The following is a 22,959-nucleotide window of genomic DNA, read 5'->3' as shown; positions in this document are numbered from 1 at the left end:
TAAATAAATATTAAAAAAAAAAGAAAGTGAGTTTATGATCACCAACTGTGGTGTCAGTAACATCCTAATCCTGTACCAGAGCTGCGAGCAGCAGTCCATGTGGCTGATATTTAAAACTAAATTCAATTAATTGTTGGCAGATGCACAACCGATCAGAGTGGGAGATAGCTGGGTAGGGACAGAGAAGACTCTTCAAGTTTTTGAAAAGGCCTATTCATGAGCATTTAATAGCAAGCTGCTATGGAAACTTCTGAAACATTTTTGGTTTGTTTCAATAAATTATGGGAATTCTACTTTGCCATGAGGGAGATGTGAAGCAGAGGTTGTTAGCAGGAAGCTTCAAAGGGCAAATGAGTCCTTTTCTTTGATAATTTGTCTCAGAGTTGCTTCCTGCTTGGGGAAAAAAAGACCAAAGAAAACTGTATACAAGGGTGTCTGATGCCAACATGCCCAGAGTGCTTTCAACACCCCAAGTTCCGAGAAAGGCTCAGAACGAGGGGCAAAGTTCTGTTTTTATCATCTCTTGGTAATATTTAAGTGAAATTAAATAGTGATTAAAAACTAAAATGTCAATGAATGAGATCTCATTTTTTAAATCTATATTTTGCTTTAAAGTATATACATATGCTAGAAGGACTGTAACATGTTGTAGACACTGAGGAGAACAGCATGTTGGTTTCTCAGAAAGTGAAACAGAATTAGCATCATTTCCAGCAGTTCCACTCCAGGATACACACACACACACACACACACACACATACACACACATATATATGAATCAAGGCAGGGACTTGAACAGATACCTGTGGATTAGAGTTCACCAATATTATTTGTAATAGCTAAAAGGTGGTAACAACGCAAATGTCCATCTGCAGATGAATGGATAAACTAAATGTGGCATATCCACACAATGGAGTATTATTCAGTTTTAAAAAGGAATGATGTGGGGCCAGCAATGTGGTAGAGTGAGTTAAGCCGCTGTCTGCAGTGCTGGCATCCCATATGGGCACAGGTTGAGTCCTGGCTGCTCTACTTCTAATTGAGTTCCCTGCTAATACACCTGGGAAAGCAGCAAAAGATGGCCCAAGTGCTTGGGCCCTGTACCCACATGGGAGACCTGGATAAAGCTCCTGGCTTCATTCTAGCCTAGCCCTGACCATTGTGGCCATTTGGGAAGTGAACCAGAAGATGGAAGACCTCTCTGTCTTCTCTCCCTCCCTCCCTCCTTCCCTCCTTCTCTCTCTCTAAATCTGCCTTTCAAATAAATAAATGCATCTTTAAAAGAAAAAGTAGGAATGATGTTCTGAAGTATGCTAATACCATCAATGAACGCTGAAGACGTTATACTGAATGAGATTAGCCAGGTACAGAAGTACAAATATTGTATGACTTCACTTATAGGACGTTCCTAGAGCAGTCAAATTCATAGAGACAGAAAACTGAATGATTGTTGCCAAGGGATATGGGGAGAGGGAAGTTTTTATTTAACCAGTGCAGTTTCAGAATGAGAAGATGAAAAAATTCTGGAGATGGATGGTGGTGATGGTTACATTGCACTGTATGCTTAAATGCTTAACACTGTATACTTAATGACACTAAATTTTACATGTAGAAATGCTTAAAATGGAAGTTTTATGTTCTGTATATTTTGCCACCGCAAATCCCTAGACATTCACATAAAAAGATATCTATGCTGGGGTGGGCCTTTGACCCAGTGATTAAGACACTAGTGGTAAAACACCCACGTCTCACATTGGAGAGCCTGGGTTCGAGTACTGGCTCTGGCTCCAATTCAAGTTTCTTGCTAATGCAGACCCTGGGAGGCAGCAGGTGATGGCTTAAATACTTGGGTCCCTGCTACCCACATTGGAGACTTGGACTGAGTTCTCAGCTCATGGCTCTGGCCCTGGCCTAGCCCTGGCTATTGAAGGCATTTGTGGGAGTGAACCAGAGGATGAGAGCTCTGTCTGCTTATCAAATAATAATAATTATGATACATGTATATATTTTATAATACAGATTAAATATAAGATTATGCAATTAGTGTTTGCCTTGAACAAAGAACTCCTTTTAATGCAGAGTTAAGGAGAAAAAGTATTTCTTCCAATTTAAGCACTTCATCAAGAATCCTAGCGAATTAAATTACAGCGTCAAGTGAAGTAATGGTTACTGTGACTGGGGATAAAGGAATCTTGGGAATTTTAGACTTGCAAATCCAAACTTGGAAGCCATAAAGTAGGAGGTGAGCGTTTGGTGTAACGATTAAGATACCTCCTGTATTCTGTATCAGAGTTCCTGGGTTCAAGTCCTGGTTCTCTACTCTATTCCAGCTTCCTGCTGATGCGGAAAGTGATGGCTCAAGGAGTTGGGGCCCTGCCGCCTGTGTGGGAGATCTAGATTGAGTCGCCAGCTCCCAGCTTTGGTCTGGCCCAGCCCCAGCTGTTGCAGGCATTTGGGGAGTGAACCAGTAGATGGGAGATCGCCTTGTTGTTCACTTTCTCTGCCTTGCAGATAACTTACATTTTTTAAAAACATAAAAAAAGTGATGAAGTATAAAGAACAGCATCTTCTATATTTGTTTGTGGATTGAGGGTGTTCTGGGTGGATGGAAAACAATGGGGAAAGGTATGCAGGCAGGAGTGTGTGGTGGGGCAGGGATGGGATGAGGTCAGGAGGAAATCCAGCCTGATTGAGAAGAGGTTATTTGCCAGCAAGCAGTGGGACCATGGATGATGTGAGGGTGACTGCAGAGGGAGTTCAGGTTTGGGGTATAAATAATTGGCACCTATGATAGTTCTTATTCTGATTCTCTGTACATTGTATATATATCATAAATAAAAATCTCTTCTAATGATGAGTGTGCATTCTTTGGAGAAGGAGAAAAGGTGTGTCTGTCCTTCATCCTTCAGAATTCTTTATCCCTTTTATCAGGAAAAAGCAGTGCTTCATGCATGGGAAAATGAGCCTGTTGCAAAGAAGGCAATTTATATTTGTACAGCACACAATGACTACACTCCAGTGATCTTAGTAAATGACAAAACTGATAACTGGGTTCTTGAAATGCATTCTTGTGACAAACTCTACACCGTTTCTAGTTATCTGATTTGCTTTTCTTGAAAGCTGAGGCGAAGGTCACAATATATTGACTTGTGGCATAAATAAAAGTGTTTCCTTCACTTTTTCCCTCTGACATCATCTACTAGCTGGAGAATATGGAGACCTTTTGTTTGATTTGGAGAAGGCAATGTATTTACTAATGGCTGAAGGGTGATTAAGAAGTAATGTAACTTCAAAGAGTGTGTGAAGAGAGGCCTAGATAAAGATTGCCTGGATTTCTTCTAGATACTATGGGAAGTTGACTTAGGTTAAATTTGAACAAGTCCTGTTGGATAGGTCATTGAAAGTTAATAGGTTCAAGTGTCCCTGTTGTCATAGTCCCTTGCATTGTTTAAGAGCCTGATTCTGTTGTCAGGATCCTGTATAATGTTGTGAATGCTCATTCTGGGATCATGACATAGTCTTAAGCTTCTTTCAGATGTCTGTGAAGTAGGAGCAAATTTTTTTTCAAATACTGCAATTAATGTCGAGTGATCTACTCAAGGGTGATCAACAAATATTACTAACAAAATTACTACACATCAGGTTATATGCTGGAGGCCATTAATTTTCAGAGATTGGTGAGAACCAAGCTCAATCAGACTATTTCTTTTTAGCTAATGTAAAGTTACATGAATTATGCTAGTGCAGAAAAAGATCAAGCTATAGTTTCCATTTCTAGCAAAGCCACGCAAAAAATTAAAGGGTAGAGAGTGCTCAGTATGTGCCATTTGTCATGCAGCCCAGCTCGTGTAGCACAGCTGAAAATGCTTAGCCAAAAAGTAAACAACCAGAAGGGAAAATGCTTGTTTTAATTTTCAGGCTTTTGTTGTTCCTATAGATCTGTACTTTCCAAGGTGGTAGCTACTACCCACATGTGGCTACCAAGTATTTGAAATTGTGACTAGTCTACATTTAGATGTGATGTCAGCACAAAATACAGACCAGATGTTAAAGACTGAATGTAAACAAGAAAAGAATGTAGTGTATCTTAATTGATAATTTTCACATTATACTCACATTTAAATTTTGAATTAAAAAAATAAAATTCAAAATTAAAACAAAATAAACTTTTAAAATTAATTTTACAGGTTCCTATTTACTCTGCAATGTGTCTACTAGACAAGTTTAAACATGTAACTGGCTGGCATTATAGTTCAGTTGGACAGCACTGGCGTAGATACTACCATCTCGACTTTAAGCACCAATGTTCTTCATGGATATCTTCATTCTGTTAGCAGAGGCATATGTCAAAACTCAGTTAAGAAATGGGAATCCAGGGCTGGCGATGTAGCTCAGTAGGTTAATCCTCTGCCTGCAGCACCTGCATCCCATATGGGCGTTGGTTCTAGTCCCGGATGCTTCTCTTCCAATCCAGCTCTCCTCTGTGGCCTGGAAAGCAGGAGAAGAGACTCAAGTCCTTGGGCCCCTGCACCCATGTGGGAGACCTGGAAGAAGCTCCTGGTTTCTGGCTTCAGATCAGCACAGCTCCAGCCATTGCGGCCGTTTGGGGATAGAACCAGTGGACAAAAGACTTTTCTCTCTGTCTCTCCCTTTCACTGTCTGTAACTCTACCTCTCAAATAAATAAATAAAATCTTTTTTTTTTTTAAAGAAATGTGAATCTGTAGGGCCAGCATTGTGATATAGAGGGTGAAGCTGCTGCCTGCAATGCTGGCATCCCATGTGGGTGCCAGCTCACGTCCCCTCTGCTCTACTTCTGATACAACTCTCTGCTAATGTACCTGGGAAAGCAGTGGAAGATGGTCCAAGTGCATGGGCCCCTGCTACCCACATAGGAGACTTGGAAGAAGTTCCTGGCTCCTGGCTTCAGCCTGGCCCAGTCTTAGCCATAGTGGCTCTCTAGGGAGTGAACCAGCAGATGGAAGATCTCTCTCTCTCTCTCCCTCTCTCCCCCTGTAATTCTGACTGCCAAACAAATAACTAAACATTAACAAGAAGAGAATTAGGAATCTGTGTTTATCACTTCTAAATTTTTTTTTATTTTAAAAATGAACTGCTTTGGGGCTGATGCTGTGGTATAGCAGGTAAAGCCACCGCCTACAGCACCAGCATCCTATATGGGCACTGGTTCGAGTCCCAGCTGATCCTCTTCCAATCCAGCTCTGTACTATGGCCTGGGAAGTCAGTAGAAGATGGCCCAAGTCCTTGGGCCCCTGTACCCACTTAGAAGACCCAGATGAAGCCCCTGGCTTTGGATGGGCCCAGCTCTGGCTGTTGCAGCCATTTGGGGAGTCAGTCAGGGGATGGAAGATCTGTGTCTGTCTTTCAAATAAATAAATAAATCTTTTATAAAAAATGAACTGCTTTGTCTTACAGAGGTTTTAAAAAATATCCTGTATGATTATCCTTTATACAATTTCTTTGCATTTGTTTAATTATTTTATTTCAGTGTGCTGTCATAATGATAACTTTCTATTCTTTGGAAAAATTAGATCAGATGATTAAATCGCCTTCTGAGCATTTGCAAGGGGGCAGCCAAAGAAAGCTGATTTGAATACAGGGAATAAACAGTAATTAAACTGTAAATGTTGATTTTCTTTTGAAGTGCACTGGCGTGTTTGGTGAGAATAGAGAGCACATTGTCAGTTATTATTTCTCTGCCCCTGTAGTGGCCTGTGAGAGTTGCTGAGGCTGCGTCCCACTGGGGAATTTCCCAGGGCTGCTGGACTGAAACTTCTTTTGTTTATATTCAAGCTTAGATTCTGCTGTAAGTTTTTTACCCTCTCAAACAGTACAAATTAATTTTAGATAAAATCTGAGAGGATTTATTTTTTTCCTCCTTCAAACACATCCATTTCAACGATAGTCTAACACAGACGTCTTAAAACCTGGAATTGTGGTTTCTCCCAGAAAATGCATAAGGGTATTTCACTATGTGAGTCTGGAGATTTTATTTTATTATTTTATTTTATTTTTAAAGATTTATTTACTTACTTGAAAGTCAGTTACACAGAGAGAAGAGAGGCAGAGAGAGAGGAAGAGGGAGAGGGAGAGGGAGAGGGAGAGGAGGGAGAAGGAAAGGGGGAGGGAGAGGAGTCTTCCATCCACTGGTTCACTCCCCAATTGGCCACAATGGCCAGAGCTGCGCCAATCTGAAGCCAGGAGCTTCTTACGGGTTTCCCACATGCGTGTAGGGGCCCAAGCACTTGGGCCATCTTCCACTGCTTTCCCAGGCCATAGCAGAGAGCTAGATTGGAAAAGGAGCAGCCAGGACACGAACTGGTGCCCACATGGGATGCTGGCACTGAAGGCAGCGGCTTTACCCATTACGCCACAGCACCGGCTCCTGGAGATTTTAAAATAGCAGTTTTGGGGCCAGAATTGTGGCACAGTGGGTAAAACTGCCACCTGAGACTCTGGCATCCCATATGGGTTCAAGTTTGTGTCCTAGCTGCTCCACTTTTGATTCAGCTCCCTGCTAATGGCCTGCAAAAGCGGCCTACATCCACATGGAAGACCCAGAAGAAGCTCCTGGCTTCAGATTGGCCTAGCCTCAGCCATTGCAGCCATCTGGGAAATGAACCATTAGATGAAAGATTCATTCTCTCTCCCTCCCTCCCTCTCTATCTCTCTCTCTCTGCCTTTTAAATAAATAATACATCTTAAACAAATAACACTTTAAACCTGGGCTGTTTGTCAGACCCACCTAGGGAGTTGTTAAAAATTCTGGGGTCCAGGGTGCACCTCAGGTTAATTATACTAAAACCTAGATTCTAGGGATCAGTAAGTTCTGGCTAAGGCTCCCCAGGTTCTTCCCATGCACAACAGAGGCTGAGAACCCCACTCTCTGAACAGTCCAAGGCACACCTGTGTTCCCCAGACTTTTCTGGAAGCACTCAATGAGTCTGGTTGTCGTAGGTGAATGAGTTAAGTTTCTAAGTGACTTTTTCTCTCTCTGATCGAAAATTAGGCAGTCATCGACTCACTCAGAAGCACATAGGAATGTATACTTTTCTCATGCTCTAATATCAACAATAAAGAGACTTTGATGATTATCAAACTGACATGAGCTCAATAATTCATTGGGGTGGCTTTATTTAGGATATGTGATACAAGCTATTTGCCTCTTAAAACCACACATACACATGCACACAATATACATACATATGCACATATATAGTCAAGGTGTTATCTACCGTTAATATATTTCACGTTATTACACAATCAACAGTTTCAGTTGGACTGTAGAGGAAATCTTTAGTAGGTGAGTTATGGTTAGGATTGTGCTGAATTATAGGTATTACTGATTTTGCAAATGTAGTTATGATCATGAAATGAAACATTTTCTTTTTTTGGTTCTATAATAGAATTTTTAAAATAGGTTTATTCTATTCATCATATATTTTTAATATATTTTTTATTTAATAAATGTGAATTTATAAAGTGCAACTTTTGTATTGTTGTGGCTCCCCCCCCAACCTCCCTCCCTCCCACGGCCCTCCCCTCTCCCACTCCCTCTCCCATCCCGCCCTTCATTGAGTTTCATTTTCAATCACCTTCATATACTGAAGATCAACTTAGTATACACTAAGCAAGGATTTCAACAGGCTGCCCTCACCCAACCGCACAACGTATAGGGTATTGTTCGACTAGTAGTGTTGTTTTTAAGTTTCATAGTAAAACGCATTAAGGACAGAGATCCTATGTGGGGAGCATGTACCCAGTGACCCCTGTTGTTGATTTAACAATTGGCACTCTTATTTATGACGTCAGCAATCACCCAAAACTCTTGCTATGAGCTGTCTAGGCTATGGAAGCCCCTTGAGTTCACCAACTCTGAACTTGTTTAGTCAAGGCTGTATCACAGTGGAGGTTCCTTCCTCCCTTCAGAGAAAGGCGCCTCTCTCCTTGATGGCCTGTTCCTTCTGCTGGGGTCTTGTTCACCAGGATCTTTCATTTAGATCATTTTTTGCCACCGTGTCATGGCTTTCCATGCCTGTGAGACTCTCATGGACCTTTTAGCCAGATCTGAATGCCCCAAGGGTTGATTCTGAGGCCGGAGTGCTGTTTTGGGCATTTGCCATTCTATGAGTCTGCTGTGTGTCCTGCTTTCCCCGCAGGATCATTCTCTCCCTTTTAATTCTATCCTTCATTAGTTGCTTACACTGGTCTTATTTGTGAAATCTCTTCGACACTTACCCTATCTTTTTGACTGGTTTTGTATTTATACTTATCACTTTACCAAGTGCACTGGCATTGGTACCTGCCTCCTTGGTAAGATTGAGCTGAAATCCCCTGGCACATTTCTAGTTCCACCATGGGAGGTAAGTCTGAGTGAGCATGTGCCGACCTATATATCTCCTCCCTCTCTTATTCCCACTCCTGTGTTTAACAGAGATCACTTTTCTGTTAATTTTAAATGCCTAAGAATGATTATGCATTGATTACAGAGTTCAACCAGTGGTCTTATGTAGAACAAACAGAGCAACAACAACAACAACAAAAATACTGAAAGGAATAAAATAGTAAGTTGTTCCTCAACAGTCTAGACAAGGGCTGCTCATGTCATTGTCTCTCCTAGTGTCCATTTCACTTCAATGGGTATCATTTTAGATGCTTGTTTAGTTGCCATCGATCAGGGAGGACATATGATATTTATCCCTTTTGGACTGGCTTATTTCACTCAGCATGATGTTTTCCAGCTTCTTCCATTTTGTTGTAAATGCCTGGATTTCATTGTTTTTTACTGCTGTATAGTGTTCCATAGAGTACATATCCCATAGTTTCTTTATCCAGTCTTCTGTTGATGGACATTTAGGTTGATTCCATGTCTTAGCTATTGTGAATTGAGCTGCAACAAATATTGAGGTACAAATGGCTCTTTTTTTCTCCCCTTTAATTCCATTTGGGTATATTCCAAGGAGTGGGATGGCTGGGTCCTGTGGTAGTGCTATATTCAGGTTTCTGAGGACTCTCCAAACTAAACATTTTCTATTGTGAAACAATTTGTTCTTTTTGAATCTGGTCAGATTGCCTTTGAAACTTCCATAGCGATTCATGTGGTGAAGGTATTTTTTAAGTTATAAAGCACTAAGCTAAGTAAGATAATTTATTATGTGCATTTTGTGAAGTTTGGGTTTTCACTTTTTTTTTTTTTTAAGATTTTTTATTTATTTAAAAGAGTTACACAGAGAGAAGAGAGGCAGAGAGAGAGAGAGAGAGAGAGAGAGAGAGAGAGAGGTCTTCCATCTGCTGGTTCATTCCCCAATTGGCCACAACGGCCGGAGCTGCGCCAATCCAAAGTGGGGAGCCAGGAGCTTCCTCCGGGTTTCCCACGCAGGTGCTGGGGCCCAAGGACTTGGGCCATCCTCTACTGCTTTCTCAGGCCATAGCAGAGAGCTGGATGGGAAGTGGAGCAGCCGGGTCTCGAACTGGTGCTCATATGGGATGCCGGGACTTTAAGCCAGGGCGTGAACCCACTGTGTCACAATGCTGGCCCCTGGGTTTTCATATTTAAGTCAATATGAAATGCGGTAATCACTGTTGTGGATAGCCAAGACCAGAACTTATTCTGGGTTTGCTTTATTGGGAGGAAGTGGGCTCTTTTTAAGGGCTACAAAATAGGTGGAGGGGAGGGTGTTAGAATCTTTGAATCCGTGGTAGTTTGATGTTGGCTGTTTCTTGAGCCACAGCTTTCACAGGTGCATTTGTTCGTTCCTTTGTCTCACTGACACTCACTGATGGTCTGTTAGGTGTCAGCTGGTGTTCCGGGTGCTGAGGATACGGCAGCAATCCAAGCAGAACAACAAAAACACAAAACCTTACCCTACTGGAATTTAGTGCCCTCTAGTTGGGGGAGACCAAGACCACAAAGCAAATTATGTTCTAGCGAAAAAGAAAGCAGAGAAAGGGGATACGAAGTGTGAGATTAGGGTTTTTCATGTGGCTAGGGTCAGTCTCACCAAGAAGGTGACATTTGAGCAAAGGATTAAAGGAGGTGAGAGAGTAAACCACACAAATGTCAGAGGAAGGGGGTTTTGGTAGCAGGAACAAGAAGTACAAAGGCTCTCAAGTGACTGTGTGCAGAAGCTCGCCAGATAAAACACAGGATGCCCAGCTAAGTGTGAATTCAGATAAAAATAATTTTTGACATAAGAATTGGGAATATATTTATACTAAACCATTATTGAGTGTCCTGTATTTTTTTTTAAGTTTATTTATGGGGTGGTGCAGATACCAGCATCCCATTTTGGAGTGCTGGCTGGAGTCTCGGCTTTCCACTTCTGATCTACTCCCTGCTAATGTGCCTGGGAAGGCGGTAGAAGATGGTCCAAGTACTTGGGCCCCTGTTACTCATTGGGGAGACCTGGATGGGGTTCCAGTCTTCTGGCTTTGGCCTGGCCCAGCCTCAGCCATTGTAGCCATTTGGGGAGTGGATGGAAAAATCTCCTTTCTCTCTCTCTCTCTGTCTCTCTGTCACACTGCCATCGAAGTAAGTGAAATAAACATAAAAAAAAAAAAAACAACTAAAAACAAAAAAACTCAAGCACTTTTTTTTTTAAACTTATTTGAGAGACAGAGACAGAGACAAACAGAGGGGCCCCCCATTGGCTGGTTCATTCCCTAAATGCCTATACATAGCCAGGGCTGGGCCAGGTCAAAGCTGGGTGCTGAGAACTCAGTCCAGGTCTCCCACATGAGTGGCAGGGCCCCGACTACTTGAGCCATCATTTGCAATGTCCCAGCATACACATTTACAGGGAGCTAAAATTAGTTGGGAGTGGTTATGGGATTTAGATCCCGGCCCTGTAATGTGGGATGCAGGCTCCCAGGCAGCATCTTTACTGCTAGGACAAATTCCCACCCTGTGTCCCGTCTTTTTTATTTCCTAAATCTGGCAACTTTCGGTGTATGTAGCAGATCTGAAGAAGTAGGAGGAGGTCAGAGGCTGGGATGGAGTGAGGAAGGAGGTGAGCAGAGACAGAGGAAGTGAGAGAGGCTCTACGGTTCAGAATGAAGGTGGGAGGCCTTTAAGGTCAATGTCAGAATCTAACTGAAGGTGGACATTGTTGAAGAGCTTGAGCAGAGAGGTGCTTTGATTTTTTTAAAGTTTAAAGAGGCCGGTTGGCCTACTGCATTGTATGAAAGAGGACAGGAGCAGAGGCAGGGAGCCCAGGTAGAAAGTTGTTGCAAAAATCCAAGTGAGGGGTAATGGAGGTGGGGGGGAACAGTGGGGGTCTGGGGCCTCCTGATGGTGAACCAGCAGCATTTGCAATGGGCTGGGTAAGAGGCCTGAGCACAAGAGACTGAGGAGGAATGAAGCTGTCACCAAATGAAGGGCCGAAACTTCAGAGGCAACAGAGGTTTTCTGGTGGGGGGCTTGGGGAAGATCACAAGTTCATTTTTGAGTGAAGTCTGGGATGTCTGTTAGATATATCCTAGCAGAAATATCACGTTGACCGTCCAGGGTGTCTTTCCAAATAGCAAAATCTATGATGGCATCCTTTCACCCAAGTGGACAAGAGATGAGGAATGGGCATTTGGCCCAGCAGTTTAGAGAGCCTGGGGTCCATTCCTGGCTCCAGCTCCGGATTCCAGCTTCCCACTATTGCAGATCCTGAGAGGCAGCAGTTATGGTTCAAATCCCTGTGTCCTTGCCATCCACGTGGGAGACCTGGATCGAGTTTCTTACTCCCAGTTTTGGCCTAGGTCAGTCCTGAGTACTGCAGGCATTTGAGGAGTAAACCAGCAGATGGAAGCTCTCTGTCTGCCTCTCTCTCTGCCTCTCAAATAAACAAATAATGCAAACAAACAAACAGGGTAAAGGGTGGATGAGAAGGCCATCTGGAAGGCAATGATCGTCCCCCTGCTTTGGGGGACTTTACTGAGGACTGTGACTGTCTTAGGAAGCTAATAACCAGGGGCCGCTGCCGATGCTGGCTGGATTCTGAGAGCCCGGGGCAGAAAGGCCATCAGCACTCTCGGATGGCACGAGGAGGACCCAAGGTGCACGACACAGCTCCGTGTTCCAGCTGCCGAGGCTGGGCTGAGTCACTTCATGCCACCACCTCTCAGTTTCCTCCCCTCAGTTTTCCATCCTGGGGCAAGGGTAACCTGTTCTTGCTACAAGCTCTACTAACAGAGTAAGTGAAAGTGGGAGGAGCGAACTACTGCTCCTTGCAGCGGTATCAGTGAGGCTCTTGCTATCAGGCTTCCTCAGCACTGCCCCTCCCTCGCTTCAAGGCCTTAACTGGACTCCAGACTCTGTCTTCCATTCAGGACTTGGATGTTGTCATTTCGTCTCTCCCACCCACTAGAATTTGGCTCCTCCTCAAGGCACTTTCGCATTTTCCCACAGTTTCCTTCCTGATTCTTTTTCTGTGTGCCTCTATGCTCACTCCTCCCATTCTCTGTAGAGTCTGTGAGAACTTGGCAATTTTCTCTTTGCCTTGTTTTGTTATTATTCCCCCTGCCTCCTTCCTCCCCCACTTTATTTCTTATGGCTTGTTATGTACTGACATTGGCTTTGTGTTTTTGTCCCGAGTCTCATTGATAAGACTCAGAATGGAGTTGTGTTTTTTACCTTCATCGTGCTGCTTTTGGGTTTCTCAGTTTCACTCAGAAAGCAACTGTACCTTCCTAATAACGAAACTGAATTTGGGCAAGTTTTTTTTTTTTTTTTTTAACGATTTATTTATTTATTTGAAGGCAGAGTTACAGAGAGGCAGAGGTGCAGAGAGAGAGAGAGAGAGTTGTTTCCCATCTGCTGGTTCACTCCCCAAATGGCTGCAATGGTTGGAGCTGGGGCACTCCAAAGCCAGGAGCCACGAGCTTCTTCCGTGTCTCTCATTCGGGTTTGGTTCACGGGCCCAAGGATTTGGGCCATCATCTATTGCTTTCCCAGGCCATAGCAGAGAGCTGGATCAGAAGTGGAGCAGCTGGGACTCGAATTGGCGACCATATGGGATGCTGGCATTGCAGGCGGCGGCTTTACCTGCTATAGGACAGTGCTGGCTCCAGGGCAAGTTTTGATAATTCTCTTTATGCTGAATCCATCACTGTCAGTTGGGATAATATATATAATTGACATTAATATTTTGTTTCAAGAGTATCAAACTCCAGTTGAAAGTTTCCCACTGGTTTTGTTTTGGAAAGAAGTTATCTGACACAGAGTTCTGGATTTAAGACACGGACATGGTTCAAGACTTTTAATGGCTCTAGGTTAACTCAGACTCAGATTTTAGATCATGTGATTCTTGGGCTTCCTTTGTCCTTCTGTCTCTATCAATTAGCTGTGTTTGAATCAAGAGACTTTTTCTTTGATGCCAGTTATTGTTGATGATGTTGGCTATTTCCTACCTGAATGCTCAGTTAAGAGCAAATTCTCTTCATCCATTCTTGTCTCCATAGGTTTTCCCTTTGGGGCTTATAGGGATGAGGTATGAATGATCTTCCTTGGAAAGAAGTATCTCAATAATCACTGATCTTCCTTGGATGAATTCCAAATAGACCTTCTTTATAATAAAAGCTGCTTTGTCAGCAGTATCTTTGTAGTGAGTTTTAAAAAATTATTTAAAAACAATTTTTGCAAATTATTCAGTTATTTATTTGAAAGGCAGGGTTACAGACAGAGGGAAAGACAGTGAGTGAGATCTTCCATCCGCTGGTTCACTCCCCAAATGGCCACAATAGCTGGAGCTGGACCAATTGGAAGCCAGGAGCGAGTTTCTTCTGGGTCTCCCACATGAGTGCTGGGCTGCTTTCCCAGACCATCAGCAGGGAGCTGGATTATCTGGGTCTGGACCAGCACTATGTGGGATGCTGGCTGTGCAGGCGGAGACTTGATCCTCTGTGCCACAGTGTCGGCCCCTGTAGTGAGTTTTTATTGTGCTGTGAGGGCTTACATTGTGTAGGCCATTCTGTCTTTGGCATCTGTGGTTTTCCCATTGGTAGGAAAAATTCAGTGAGGATTTTCTTTGTTTTTTTTTTTTTTTCCTTCCTTCTTTCTTTTTTAGCAAGCTGAATGTATTGAGTGTTTCTTCTGTGTCAGACTCTGTATAGCCATTTACCAAGCTGGAGAAGATTCATGTGGTTCTCATATCCCATGTTATGGGTTGATTTTTATGGAGATTGATTCTTAGAAGGGTTAGATAACATGTTTTTGGTAGAGCTAGGAAGTGTGGGAAACCAGGTTATGAACTAGATGAATTCTAAAACCTATGCCCTTAAGGACAATACTTCCTGGTACCAAACTAAACTAAATTAGCAGGGTGAGTGTTTGGCTTAGTTGTTAAGACAAGAATTGAGATACTTGCATCACGTGTCTGAGTACCCTGGTTCAATACCTGCCTCTGGCTTCGTATTAATGTTCATCTTAGGTCACAGCAGTGGTAGCTAAAGTTGTTGTGTTCCAGCCATCCATGTGGGAGACCTGGATCAAGTTCCCTGCTCCTGGCTTTGGGCATCATTTTTCTTACAAAGACGATAGCTTCCCTAGAAAATTTCCAATTACTATAATACCCTTTTGACATCTAATAGTTGGGTTGCTTTTGTAATATCTTTTCTCTATTCCTATTGTTAGAACCCTGATTAGCCTGAAAGAATAGGTGCTGATTTTAAAAAAAAGTTTTGCATATAATGAGGTGCTGAATCAGAAACCAACTGTGCTGTATATAAGTGATAAATAGCTACTAAATGCTAAGCCACAGGGAATGTGTATTCATTAAGGACAGGCTGTCTAATTCTTCAGTGATTTTGTTCCGCAGTGATTGCCATAGTCCTAATGTATATGACAGATGCTCAGTAAATTGTTGATAGGCTAGTTCAGGTTAAAAATGGTGGTAGAAGATGAGAGAGTGATTTGTCTTTACTGTTGTTCCCAACAGAAGGTCAGAAGATTAATTCCAAATGAGAAGCTGAACTCAATTGGCCCCTTTCAGTGTGTGCTTGATGAGGTGTTTCTGATGGAGCTTTTATTGGTCAAGCTTGAAAGATCATCTTTTCACAAAGGTCAAAGTCCCCATTATCAAGGAATAGGGAAATCAGGCTAGAAACTCTTAGGACTTCTGCTGCTATCTTTCTTTCTTCCTGTCTCATTTCTTACACATAAGAAGGAAATATAGAAGATTTACAGATGCCAGGTGAAGTGTCCAGAGAGAAATAAGGCTTTATTATGTTTCCTCTCTACTGTCTGCTGTGATGGCCCTCATCCTCTGGTGTCCACAGGGGATTGGCTCTAGGACACCTCTTCCCCCACAAGGGTACCAACCTCTGAAAGTGCTCAAATCCCTTATATAAAATCGTGCGTGTTTGCCTATAACTTAAGCATATCCTCCTGTACATTTTAAACAATCTCTAGATTACTTCAAATATGTAAAACAATGTAAATGCTATATTAATAATCGCTATACTGATACCAAATTGTTTAATAATAGGAGGAAAAGTGTACTTGTTCAGTGCAGATACAATTATCTTTTGAATATTTTTGATCTGCAGTTGATTGAATCTATAGAACCCACGGAAGGGGAGGGCTGCCCATACATATACAGCAGTACAGAAAAGGCGACTGAAATCAATGTGGCAGCAAACATGTAATTTCATTGCTGCTTTTCCTACCCTTTGGCTACTGAAGCCCACAGTGTCATGGTTAAGAGTTCAGAATCTAGAGGTGGACAGACAGCCCAGGGCATGAACCCTAGCTTCTTCACTTGCTGCCTTGGTTTGGACAATTTATACCATCTTTCTAACTCTGGACTCCCAATTTGTAAAGTGGGGATGAAAATAGTACCCACCTAATATGGCTACTATGAAGATGAAAAGATAATGTCTATAAAAATTTAACAGAATACCTGGCATCTGGTAAGTATAGAATAGATGATGGCTAGTTTAAGAAATTATTATTTTTTTGCATAAAGATGCCAGTTCATTAGTTGAAAATACTGATAGGAATGGGGATAGAAGTTCACAAGGGAGTGGAATGATAATACTGATACTCCCTGATGCTAATTGTGTGTAACTCATTGAACTGTGTGCAAAGGATCATGTTGTAATTCTGTGCTGTGCGAGACGACTGGATCATTTTCATTTCCATCAGTTAATGCTGAGGGCAATAGTAGGGTGTGGACCATAAATGCTGTCTGCCTACCTGCAAATGATTAATGTCCTTTCTCTAATTTAATAAAGGGGAATGATGTGGGAGTGGATACGAAGAGAGAACATGAAAATGGCCAGAGTGGGAAGTAGGGGAGGAAGGGAGAGGCAGGCTTTTAAAGTTAGCCTTAATTTTCCTTCTTGAGCTAGGACCAGAACACTATCCAATGTCCAATGTCTTCTTTTAACTTGAGTTACCAGGCACAGAAGGAAGATCTGAATTAAGCTGTGTGACATATCCCCCTTTCCTAACCATCAAGGACAAAGGATTCCTGGTCTAGTGTGGGGAGCAATCCGGACTAGACTAAGTTACTCGAATTAAGACTTATTCTATGCATCTGCTCTCCCACAATATGGCGCTGGGAGAGAAGTAAACAGCTTCCGCACAGCTGCCTCCAGTTCAACCAATTAACTGTAGGACTTGCTCCTGATTGGAGAGCGGCGTACTCGGCGTGTGGGCAGCCGAGTTGGGATTGGCGGAGGAGGACTATAAAGGAGGAGAGAGACGGCATGCACCAGAAACATCTATGGGGAACATCTAAGGGAACCCGTGCAGCCCCCGAGAAAAGCCGGCCGGCGGTGTGCCGCTCCCCTGCGGAAGTGGGGAATGCGGCCAGGGGGAACTGCCCTTCCACGGAGGTGGAAGGGATAGTAGCCAACCCGGGAAGAACCAGCAGCAAACCCGGGGAGGGCCGAGCAGACGAAAGAACAGCGCAGGGTCCTGTGTTGCTCCTCCACGAAGAGGGGGAGCGACAGTCTAGTTCATTTGACCTCATGTGTTTTTTTGAGGGAGGATATATTCTGTTATGATAAGGTATTTAGAAAACAGTGCTATCATTTGTAGACCCTTATGGGGATAGAAATTGCATTGAAAGCTCATCTTGGGCAGGGAGATGCTTGTGAATTCTGCTACTCAGCAGGTGCTTGCCTTTTCCCTTGCTACTGAAGTGTGAACAGAGGAGCTGAGAACAATCTCAGCACACAGGGCTCCAATACAATGAATAATGTGCACAATTAGAGATTTTCCTGTTTGTCCTTTTTAGGTATTTGCTTTCTATTTGGCACATGCTTTTGAATGAACCATTTTTGGTTTTCAGATTCACATACTGAAGGCTTTCTGATTTTGCTTAAAACTGACATCAGAGGTGGGCATTTGGCCGAGCAGTGAAGAGGCCCATTGTGTTGTCTGCATCCCACATCAGAGTGCTTGGGTTCAATTCCCAGCTTTGGCTCCTGATTCAGTGGATTCCTGGATCTGTCTTCCTGCCAGTGTGGACCCCAGAGTCAGGGCTGATGGCTCAGATAGTTGGGTTCCTGCCACCCACATATGATTGAATTCCTGGCTCCCAGCTTCAGGGCTCCACAACCCCACAGGCATTTGGGGAGCCACCAGCAGATACGAGCGCTTTCTCTCTGTTTTTCTGCCTCATAAAAGAAAAAAGCTGAAATCACACATGAAGTATTAGATTCTGGCTACAGGGAATTCTTCAGATTGCATTTGTACTCCTGGACTAGCTCTAAACTCATTGCCTTTTCAGAATCCTTTTTGTTAAATGTGAATAACTCTACTCAATCCATTCTGAATTTCATCCTGACATTAGTTTCCTCTTCTTCCTCTGAGCAAGCCAAGCAAATTCTCTAAATACCAACTAAGAGCTTGATTTTCAAAGGTCATTGTTCTCCACGCAGCTCCCATACGCCTCCACCCCCAGCTCATGTCTAAGGAGCTCGGATGACTGCATAAAACATCAGATCAGTGGGCACTGCCAAACGGTCCTTGATGCCAGTTAAACTGCTACGTTTTTGTGTCATAAAATCAATGTTTATCCCATATTTGCAACCCCTGAGCTGCATTCTCCTTCATTCTCTTGCTGTCTCCTGCCAATGGATTTGCATCATTTCTGTGTGTGCCTTGTTTGACTGCCCTGTCTCCAGCTCTGTTGAGACTATCTGTGGGTGGTTTCCCTGCATGGAGATGACAAGGGCAAAGGTTAGAAGCGTCCATGATTCATTTCCTCTTTGCTGCACGCAGTGGATGGTTTCCTGGGTGAGTCACTCAAATGCCAAACACAGGAGGGATTTTCTTCACACAGAGACTCTGCTATGCCCTGCATTAGAGACTGGGTTCTTAGTATCTCTTTACAAGTTTCGTACTTTTTCTGATGATTTCATAAGCCCATCTTTTCTTCGTGTCTGATGACTGATTTGTGGACTCGCCCTACCCCTTAGAAAGCATTCTCATAACTCATGGAACTCCATAGAATTCTGACTCTAGAATAATTAGACTCTCACAAATATGAGGCAGGCATTTGGCACAGGGATTGAGATGCTTGCATCCCCTGCCTGAGAGACTGGCTTTGAGCCCTGGCTCCATCTCCCGATTCCAGCTTTCTGCTAATGTACACCCTGGACAACAGCGGGTGATTGCTCAAGTATTTGGGTCCCTGATATCCATGTGGGAGAGCGAGGCTGAGTTCCCAGATTCCAGTTTTGGCCTGGCCCAGCATCCGGGGAGTGAACCAGCTGATGGTAGCTCTCTGTCTGTCTCAGTCTTTCTGCCTTTCAAGTAAGTAAATAATAAACAAAAACTCAAATATATACTCCAAACACATTCCTGGTATCTCTTCCATGTGAAACATTAACCACAGTCTACTCAGGGCTATTCAAAAACCCACTGTCGTCTTTTTCTTTCCAGAATAATAATTTCTGGGAGGAGCGTGGACATCAGCTCAGGGAGATGGTGTTTAAATACTGAGAGCTAAGATCTGCAACACATTGTTGTTTTCTCAATGAGGGCAGGCTATTATTTCCTTTTTTTAAACCTTTAAAAATTATAAAATAGAATATACAAATAACAGACACAGATGTATAGGATAATTACTAGGTGAACATCCTCCATCCAGAAATGGAACATAGCCAGCCCCTCCTTGGTTTACCTTGTAAACCACAGCCCTTCCCTTCCCTCTTGAGGCAGTCACTACCCTGACCTTTGTGGTAATCACATCCTTGCTTTTCTTACCACCCATGTATGCAAGGTTACTACTTTTAAATCAGTATTACTTCTCTCTTCTGCCGGTGACACCTGTGATTCATTTGTATTAAGTAATGATCACAGATGACATTGGACTGGAGTCTTGTGTGTGTACTGTTGTCATATCACACCCCAATTCCATAGGACTGCTTATCCCTATCTATAGTGTCATCAACTAATAATCCTAAAACACATGTTTAAAATAATGACAGTTGGGATGGGTGTTGCGGCGCAGTGGGTTACATTGCCGCTTGGGATGCCCACATGCCATATCGGAGTGCCTGTTTGAATCCTGCCTATTCTGCTTCTGATATAACCTCCTGCTCATACATCCTGGGAGGCAGCAAATGGTGACTCATATATGTGGTTCCCTGCTACGCATGTGGGAGACCCAGATGGAGAGCCAGGCTCCTGGCTTTGGCCTGGCACAACTCTGGCTGTTATGGACATTTAGGGAGTGAACTAGTAGATTCATTCATATTCTCTCTCTCTCTCTCCCTCTCTCTCTCTCTGTGTGTGTGTATGTGTCTGCCTTTCAAATAAATAAATAAATAAATATTTAAAGCATAACAACAGTGAAGAAGCATAATTATCATGAAACATCCAGTGGTCTCCCTCTTGCGCTCTGGGGTTTCCTGGGCTACAAGCAGAGTTACATAATTTGGGATGGGAAATGGGAAAGCTCCCTCCTTTCTCAGAGGATCCTTTCCTTTTAATTTCCCTAGGAAGCAGCCTAGCAAGTTCTAAGGCCCCCAATACTTACACATGAAAAGGACCCATTTATTGGTCCTGGACTTTCCCCCTCAGCTTCCTATTTGGAAAACTTTGATGCTGTTTCAACATACTCATTATTGAAGCTCACTCCAAGGATTCTTTGATCTTCTTTGATTTGACAGATTCTCTGAGCTAGAAAAAGAAGATAAGAGGGAATGGGACATAAAACCTAATTCTTAACCATGTTTAGTTCTACAACTTCCTTCATCTTTGTGATTGACTCAAGTATATTTTTTGAAGAAGGGAAAGAAAACTACATTAATTGTACTTAATTTGTGCCAGGCATTTTTAAATTTATTGTCTTGTTAAATACCAATCACACTATGGGGTAATTATTTATTGTCTCTATTTTGTAATAGAGATCACTGAATTTCAGAGAGTTTATGTAATTATCAAGGGTCACATCATTAGAAATGGGCACAAGTAGGAAGTAAAAGGTCTAAGTCCAATGCCAAATCATCTTCTTTTCAAGCTTCCTCTCACTTCATTTGTCTGAAGACCTGGGACTGTCCATGGGAACTGCCTGATTTTTCCTTTTCTCAAAAATTCATTTATTTTTATTTATTTAAAAAGTAGACACACACACACACACACAGAGAGAGAGAGAGAGAGAGAGAGAGAGAGAGAGATTGATTCCCATCTGCTGGTGCATTCTCCAAAAGCCTGACAGGTGGGTGCTGGAACAGGCCAAAGCCAGGACCCAGGACCTCTCTAGTCTCCCACGTGGGTGGAAGGGACCCGAGTGCTGGGACCATCGCATGCTGCTTCTCTGGGTACACGCTAACAGGAAGCTGAATTAGAAGCAGAGGTGGAACTTGATTCTAGGCACTCCAGTCTGGGATGTCAGCACCCTGAGTGGTCACCGAACCCACTGTGCCACGACTGTTCCTACAAGCACCTTGTAAAAAAGACATGTTATTTCTTTTTTTTTTTCAGTTTTAATTTTTAAAAATTTTAACTAACAACCAATACTTGTACATTTTTATGGAGTATCATGCAATATTTAAAAACATGTGTATGGCATAAACCAATCAGATCAATCAGCATTTCCATATCCTTTTCTTTACATTTGGAGCCTCACTCTTTTCCAGTACTTTATACAGTATATAATACATTACTGTGAATTATTGTCACCCTGAGAAAGAGAGGGAAAACTAGGTTTATTTTATATAACGTGAGCCAGGAATTTCTGAATCCATTATCTTTTTAAGTACTTTTGAATATTTATTTCAAAGGGAGAAAAGGTTGGCGGGGGGGGCGGGGGGAGATCTTCCATCTACTGGTTCATTCCCCACATGCTCACAACAGCAAGACCAGAGCCAAGAGCCAAGAATTCAATCCAGGTCTCCCACACGAGTACTTAAGTCTTGACCTGCTATCTCCCAGCGTGTGCATTACTGGGAAACTAGAATCAGAAATGGAACTGTAAGTTGAAGTCAGGCACTTGAATATGGGATTGGGGCATCCAAAGTGGTGTCTTAACCTCTGTACCATGTGCCTGTTCCCAGAACCCACTGCACCATAACGCTAGTCACTGTGGAACACAATTTTGTGAAATGCCTGTACACTTTGGACATTGTCCAAGGGATGTTTAACATTTCACAAAGATTTTGTTCTGTGTTTATCTTTCCTCTATGGTGGTTTCCCAGGGTGGTTCCTGTAGCCAGTGTTTCCCCAGGAGTGGACAGCAGGGTAAAGGCTTTTGTGGGACAGTCTGGTCAGTCAAGAAGCAGGTGAGGAGAAACAAATGAGGCTGGGATTCAGTTTGAGGTTATCTGGTATATATTTATGGAATATGTGCAAGTTATTTTCAGAGATGTCTATGGATTGTCCAAATCCATGTCCCTAGCTTTAGGAGAGAGTAACATCTGTACCACACAAAATGTGGAACCAGAGCAAGGCTCAGAGCCTGTCACAGAGGCCAGGACTGTGAGCCAGCGGCTTTTATTCACTGTATGAGTGTCCGTGCTCCATGTCAAAGGATCTGAAAAAATTATTTATTTGAAAGGGAAAGAGAGAGAGAGAGAGAGCTTCCGTCTGCTGGTTCCCTCCCCAAACGACCACAACAGCTATGTCTGGGCCAGACCAAAGCCAAGAGCCAGCAACTTCATCTTTGTCTCCCACGTGCATGGCAGAGGCCCAAGCACTTGGGCCGCTTTCTGCTGCGTTTCCAGGCACATCTACAGAAAGCTGGATTGGTCTGGTGCTTTGATATGTGTTACAGGGGCTGCAGGAGGAGTTTTAGTCACTCTACTACAATGCCTCCTCCTAAAGGACTTTTTTTTTGTTTGTTTTTTGTTAGGGGAGGAGGTTAGAGAAAGAGAGAGAGAGCGAGCGAGAGAGCAATGTTATTAGCAGACCCTCCTTCATAGTCTCCGGGACTATGCCCTTTCAATCTATGAGATAGGAGGAACAATTTTCTTCTGTCCAACCTAGGCTCCACTCCACAACTCCAAGGTGATCATATTGTTATACTCCGGTGAAATACTTTCATTTCTTTTGTCGCATTGTAGTCATTCAATGTGTGCATTCATGGCTCGTTTAATCAACCAATATTTTTTTTAGTTCCTACTGAATGTTTGGCACTGTTTGAGATGCTGATGATGTACAACAATGCAGAAGAACAACACAGTTTATTTTAAAAAAAATTTCATTTTGAGGTAGGCATTTGGCCTAGCAGTTAAAATGCCAGTTAGGATGCCCACATCCCATATTGGATGATCTGGGTTCGATGCCCAACTCTGTTTCTGACTCCAAGCTGATGAAGGCCCTGAGAGGCAGTGGTGATAACTTGAGTGGTTAGGATCCTGCCAGCCACACTGGTGAGCTGGATTGGATTACCAGTCCCCGGCTTCAGCCCCAGCTGATTGCTCTTACAGGCAGATGGAGTGAACCAGAAGATAGGATATCTCTGTGATTCTGTCTGTCTCCCTCCCCCTCTCCTTC

At 43.0% G+C, this 22,959-nt stretch overlaps 1 long non-coding RNA gene across 5 annotated transcripts in view; it reads left to right on the top strand.

The window, feature by feature from the left end:
- LOC149123540 (uncharacterized) overlaps positions 1 to 22,959 on the top strand; it is a 106,960-nt gene that overhangs the window by 17,504 nt on the left and 66,497 nt on the right. Inside the window, exon 3 of one of the 5 annotated variants that reach the window (XR_016216177.1) lies at positions 2,331 to 2,790. The exons of the other annotated variants lie outside the window; for them this stretch is intronic. This is a non-coding gene — a long non-coding RNA (uncharacterized LOC149123540). Of the gene's footprint in view, positions 1 to 2,330; positions 2,791 to 22,959 lie in introns of those variants that run through there. 5 annotated transcript variants of the gene reach the window in all.

The sequence above is a fragment of the Oryctolagus cuniculus genome, chromosome 11, assembly GCF_051225735.1.
Source record: "Oryctolagus cuniculus isolate XC-2025 breed Fujian yellow rabbit chromosome 11, ASM5122573v1, whole genome shotgun sequence".
NCBI lineage: Eukaryota > Metazoa > Chordata > Mammalia > Lagomorpha > Leporidae > Oryctolagus > Oryctolagus cuniculus.
Note: the sequence above shows the minus strand (reverse complement) of the source record. Positions and strands in the feature narration are given on the sequence as shown.